The sequence below is a fragment of the Ranitomeya imitator genome, chromosome 2 (assembly GCF_032444005.1).
Source record: "Ranitomeya imitator isolate aRanImi1 chromosome 2, aRanImi1.pri, whole genome shotgun sequence".
Taxonomy (NCBI): domain Eukaryota; kingdom Metazoa; phylum Chordata; class Amphibia; order Anura; family Dendrobatidae; genus Ranitomeya; species Ranitomeya imitator.
Genome location: NC_091283.1, coordinates 30986396 through 30992651, shown reverse-complemented (window position 1 = coordinate 30992651; position 6256 = coordinate 30986396). Strand labels below are relative to the sequence as shown.

General features: G+C 45.5%; 1 long non-coding RNA gene across 1 annotated transcript in view; it reads right to left on the bottom strand.

The window, feature by feature from the left end:
• The window catches only part of LOC138661577 (uncharacterized), a 33248-nt gene continuing 26992 nt past the window's right edge, over positions 1-6256 (bottom strand). The window contains exon 3 of the long non-coding RNA XR_011317945.1: positions 1-1505. This is a non-coding gene — a long non-coding RNA (uncharacterized lncRNA). The remainder of the gene's footprint in view (positions 1506-6256) is intronic.

Sequence of the window (6256 nt, the reverse complement as noted above, 5' to 3'; positions counted from 1 at the left end):
CAAGTTTGTATGTTCTAGCGCCGCAGTGTGCTGCCTTATTTACTTAACTTGTTCTTGCACAGTGGCCCTCTTCTGTGACCACCAATGGTGTCACATTTAGTCCCTGCAGCAAAGACGTAACGTGCAGTAGGCTCTAGCTCTCTGTTCATTTCCAATGAATAAGTCCTGCAAACCTCTGATCTTCTCTGGCATGCCAAAGAGAGGAAATAGCTGGCTGTTACATTTTGGAAGCCAGTGCCATGTTGACACCGACCACCACGTAGAGTGGAAAGATCTGAAATGTCATCAGACACATAGAGAAGTGGAGCATCTGACCATGTGGACCACTCCAGTTTGGCAGCGGCTTTAGCGGCACTGTCTCGATAGATGGGCCTCCATCGTAGCCTTGTTCTTTCTCTCCTTTCCTTACACAAGTCATTGTTGAATGAATGTGATTCAGATTTGCCAAGCTGGTAGCGGGCAACGTAGAGAGTCATGAATCACAAGTGGTGCCGGTCAGGACAGTATGATAGTAGCGATAGTCTTAACAGTCCCTCTCCTGATCGCACCTTATCCCCACTTGTGTACACAGGGTCTCCTGGGCTGAGGATCATTCTTCTGATTTGCAGGGAAGTTATAAACTTTTTGAAGTCAACATCACATTTTTCAGCACCTTGACTTTGGGTATGCGGTTAATTAATATGGTCCAGGTTATTGGACGAGGCTGTAGAAGTGGAGACGCTGGAGGATTCTTCTGTCTTAACTGAAGTTAATGGGGTGGAGGCCACTGGTGACTGAGGCTTTACTACACTGTTTTTCTTGCACGCCCCCGCTCGGCCATGGAAACCCATTTCATGGAGCTCCCGGCGCACAGTTTTTGTGCTGATGTTGATGCCAGAGGCGTTCTGGAATTCTGCAGTTATGGAGTCGGCGGAACGTTGGTCACTTTTATGTACTATCTGCGTCAGCACTCGGCGACCCAGATCTGTCACTTTACGTGGTCTGCCACTTCGTGGTTGAGTAGCTATGGTTCCTAAACGCTTCCATTTATCAATAATACCACTCACAGTTGATCGTGGAATATGGAGGATGGAAGAAATTTCACGAACTGATTTCTTACACCTGTGGCATCCTATTACGGTACCACGCTCGAATTCAGTGAGCTCTCTAGACCGACCCATTCTTTCAGAAATGTCTAAAGACAGACTGCTCAACGAGGCACAATGGGACCCAATGATAAACCTGAACCCAATGATTAGGCAATGCTTTTGTCCAGTGGTATATGTAAAGTCACTCTACCGCCGGCCTTGCTGCTTCACGACAGTGTTATCCACATATAAGTGACTGCCGCATACAGGATTTAGGCATTTAGCTCTTTATTCAGCAGCCGGTCTCACTTCTCCCAAACTCTGTACACATAGTTGGATGAAAGTCATCACATCAAAAAGTGGAGGATTCTTACGTTCCGTGAGACATTAATGGGATGGAAGTCACAGGTGACCTTACTGCAGAGTCCTTCTTACATCCTACATAAAAAGACAGAAAGAAGTAAACATGGAGTAAATACAATGGTATACACCTCACAAACACTTAGGGGCCGATTCATTAAGACTGGTATTGTGCACGCTTATCTTGATGGCGTATAAATTTCTTAAGAGGCGCACGCATTATCTCAGCTCTGTGACCACACCTGGCGCACACACAGGAACCGGGCACACCAGAGAGAGCAGCCATGTCACAAATCATAGGTTTCCTGCCTCTAGAAAGAAAAGAAAATGTTTGGCCATTTCAGCCAAGGAATGGCAGAGCCATCTGGGGAGCGAGAGGCTGGCATCAGGTGGCACCGTAATTCATTCATCGCTCGCCTCCTGATGCTTTTTGTGCCACGTTCTGTTGATGACAGTTTGATATCCAGCAGGTTTGGGGCCCCCAGTAGTCACATCATCTTTTTTTAATTGATGGTTTAGTCGCCTGTAGTTATTCTCCAAACACTACTTTGTTATGTTACACACAGCAGTGATTCTGAGTAAGTGGAGCAGCAGTGTAAATTATGAGGGATAGGTGGCAGTATGAAGTAGTGAAATAATAGATGAATTCACATGTGAAGAAATGATTAGTGGCTGTGGAAAAGGTTGAGGGGTAAAATGAAAAAAAGAGGACACAGTGTGGAGAACTACAAAGTTCAGCTACAGACCTCAGCCTGTCAGGAGAACAGGCACAGAATACGACTGACTGACCTCTGCCTACAAGGCGAATCTCTCCACACATTGCTGCCTGATCTATGATTTTCTGCCACATTCTAGGGTATGAGAATCCTCCACTGAGGCTTGAAGTTTCTTTGTCAACTGAGAGAACTGCCAGAAACAACTGGAGCTCACTGATAATTCACAAAGTCACTGTGTGAAATTCCTGAGCGATGCCCCCGAGGAGCCCTCCATGATTGATGCCTACATGGAGCCCTCCGACATTGGGGACTATTGTTGCTTGTTGTCAGAGTAATCACTTTGTGTGGGGTGTCGGGCCTACCACTTCGGCCTACTTGTTGCTATGGCAATAAGCGCTTTTTCTGTTTTCTATACCTTACAGCTTTATTGCATTATTAATTCTGACTGAGGGCTCGGCCGAGGTTTCCGGAGTCACCCATGGCGGATGAAACTCCCATTACCCATCCTAAAAGCAAAACTCTGGTGGAGGCACTGTGCAAGCAAATGCATCCTCATGCCTGAGGTACCAAGCGTTACACGTAGTATCATGGTCCGCAGGCCTGAGGTACCAGGTGTTACACCTAGTATCATGGTCCGCAGGCTTGAGGTACCAAGCGTTACACCTAGTATCATGGTCCGCAGGCCTGAGGTACCAGGTGTTACAACTAGTATTATGGTCCGCAGGCCTGAGGTACCAGGTGTTACACCTAGTATCATGGTCCGCAGGCCTGAGGTACCAAGCGTTACACCTAGTATCATGGTCCGCAGGCCTGAGGTACCAAGCGTTACACCTAGTATCATGGTCCGCAGGCCTGAGGTACCAGGTGTTACACCTAGTATTGGTCTGTGGGCCTGAGGTACCAGGTGTTACACCTAGTATTATGGTCTGTGGGCCTGAGGTACCAGGTGTTACGCCTAGTATTATGGTCTGTGGGACTGAGGTACCAGGTGTTACACCTAGTATCATGGTCCGCAGGCCTGAGGTACCAGGTGTTACACCTAGTATCATGGTCCGCAGGCCTGAGGTACCAGGTGATACAACTAGTATTATGGTCCGCAGGCCTGAGGTACCAAGCGTTACACCTAGTATCATGGTCCGCAGGCCTGAGGTACCAGGTGTTACACCTAGTATTATGGTCTGTGAGCCTGAGGTACCAGGTGTTACACCTAGTATCATGGTCCGCAGGCCTGAGGTACCAGGTGTTACACCTAGTATTATGGTCCGCAGGCCTGAGGTACCAGGTGTTACACCTAGTATTGGTCTGTGGGCCTGAGGTACCAGGTGTTACACCTAGTATTATGGTCTGTGGGCCTGAGGTACCAGGTGTTACGCCTAGTATTATGGTCTGTGGGACTGAGGTACCAGGTGTTACGCCTAGTATTATGGTCTGTGGGACTGAGGTACCAGGTGTTACACCTAGTATCATGGTCCGCAGGCCTGAGGTACCAGGTGTTACACCTAGTATTATGGTCTGTGGGACTGAGGTACCAGGTGTTACGCCTAGTATTATGGTCTGTGAGCCTCAGGTACCAGGTGTTACACCTAGTATTATGGTCTATGGGACTGAGGTACCAGGCATTATATCTAGTACAGACCTCCTTACCATCCCGGATCCAGCGAGGCAGTCCCGATTTTGAGTCCGCCCCGCGGTCATGGCCGGGATCTTACTTGTCCCGCACTGCACTGACCATGATCCATTATTCATTCATCGACTGGTTGCTAGGAGATGTTGGGAAACTGGGTGCTTCATGTGGGGCCATTATACTGTACACAGCCTCATTTGGGGCCATTATACAGTATGGAGCACTGTGTGGCCATTACACAGTATTGAGCATCATGTGGGGCCATTATACTGTATGGAGCACTGTGTGGCCTTTATACAGTATTGAGCATCATGTGGGGCCATTACAGTATGGAGCATCATGTGGAGCCATTATACTGTATGGAGTATCATGTGGGGCCATTATACAGTATGGAGCATCATGTACGGTCATTATACAGTATGGAGCATCATGTGGAGCCATTATACTGTATGGAGTATCATGTGTGGCCATTATACAGTATGGAGCACTGTGTGGCCATTATACAGTATGGAGCATCATGTGTGGCCATTATACAGTATGGAGCATCATGTGTGGCCATTATACAGTATGGAGCACTGTGTGGCTATTATACAGTATGGAGCACTGTGTGGCTATTATACAGTATGGAGCACTGTGTGGCTATTATACAGTATGGAGCACTGTCGCCATATTTTTTTGTTTATAATTGTTTCTGAAACAGTGTGATCAGCAGTGCTAAATGGGTGTGGGTGGGGCGTGGATATGGGTGTGGCTCATTGTGAAATGGGTGTGGTAAGAGGTGTGGCCTAAAATTTACCGAAGCACGAAATGCAGCAGTCATGCATTACATACGCAGGAGCTGAGACCTGATCCACTACCGGAAGCATGGATAGAAAAGAATCAAACCACAAAACCCCATCTCCATTAGTATAAGCGATGCGCAAATTATGCATAAATGCAAATGTAAAACGGCAAAGGACACGTGGGAGGAGCTACAAAAAGGTCATGGAATGACAGCAAACTCTATCAGTCTACTGTGATCCAGGTTCAGGGCATGAAAGGCGACGTAAGGAATATGCTCGATAATGTAGCGCACCCCCTTTTCCTGGCTATAATATATAAAGATATATGGTATCGACAAGTCTGTAAAAAATATCAAAAATAAAATAATTTAAAACGTACGTTAAGAAAACAATTTCTTTGAAGTACCCGAATTGCCTTTTTTTTGTTTCAGAAGCATCACTTCCACCAAAAACTGCAATCAAAATGTACGTACTCCAAAATGGTACCGATAAAAATGTCAGCTCGCCATGCAAAAAAATTTATAAAAGTGCTGGAAAAGTAAAGTTATAGATCTCAGAAAAGGGTGAAACAAACAAAATTTTAATTTACGCGTTGTCGGGAACCGTTCATCAGATAAAAGATATCGAGGTATCATTCTATTCATATTCATGATTTTTTATATAACATTGCGGGTGAATTTTGGTGGTTTCCAGAGGTTTTTAGCTGATTCATCAAATTTCTTGATGTCCTTAATGCTGAGAAATCCAAGTAGATACTTATCCGTCATGAAATTACATCAGGAAGGCACACAGAAGATCTGGGGTCAGATCTCCAAGGGGTTTGGAACTATCATGGAGTCGACGGGTGGTCACCAGATAATGATGATTGAAGCGACGGGCGGTCATCGGATACTGATGGGATTTAGATTTCTCTTTTGTTCATTCACTTTGTATTTTGTTAATTAATAATAAACTATTAACATTCTATTATGATTACAGGATATGGTTTGCTGCGGAATATGTTGGCGCTATAAAAATAAAATTATTATTATCTGCACAAATTCTCGAATTCCCGAGTTTGTAAATTTCATGATTATATTGTACAACACTCCCCCTGGAGGCCGCTGTTGCTCACTGCATGCACTATCCTTACGGCGCGCGAATTTTTGCCTGTAGGACATTATTGCAAGAGAGCTTGGCTGAGTAGATTACACAAGAAGGAAAACACACAGCAAGTCAGCAGGATCTAGGAGCAACATGGCAGATGTGACAACCTACATGGTGAGCTGCAGCATGTGCTACATGTTCACAGATCGACCAGAAGAAGAATCCAATTTCACCTGTCAGAAGTGTAGACTAGTGGCCCTTTTAGAAGAAAAGGTGCGGGGTCTGGAAGAAAGAATAGCAACTTTGAAACTCATCAAAGAGAATGAAGACTTTCTAGACAGAACAGAAGCATCTCTACTGGTCACAGAAGGTGCAAAAAGTGTCAGAGAACCTCCAAAAGCAGATGAGTGGAAGCATGTGACCAAAAGAAGCAAGAAGACCATGGAGAAATCACCAACCACACAACTGAAGAACCGATATCAAATCTTTGTAGAGGATGAAGATGGCACACCTAAGAATGAAGCAATACCAGCAAGCAAAAAAGAAAAGGGCACACAGCAACAAGTGACAGCAAAAAGTACAGCCAAGAAGCAACGAAGAGTGGTGGTGGTGGGAGACTCA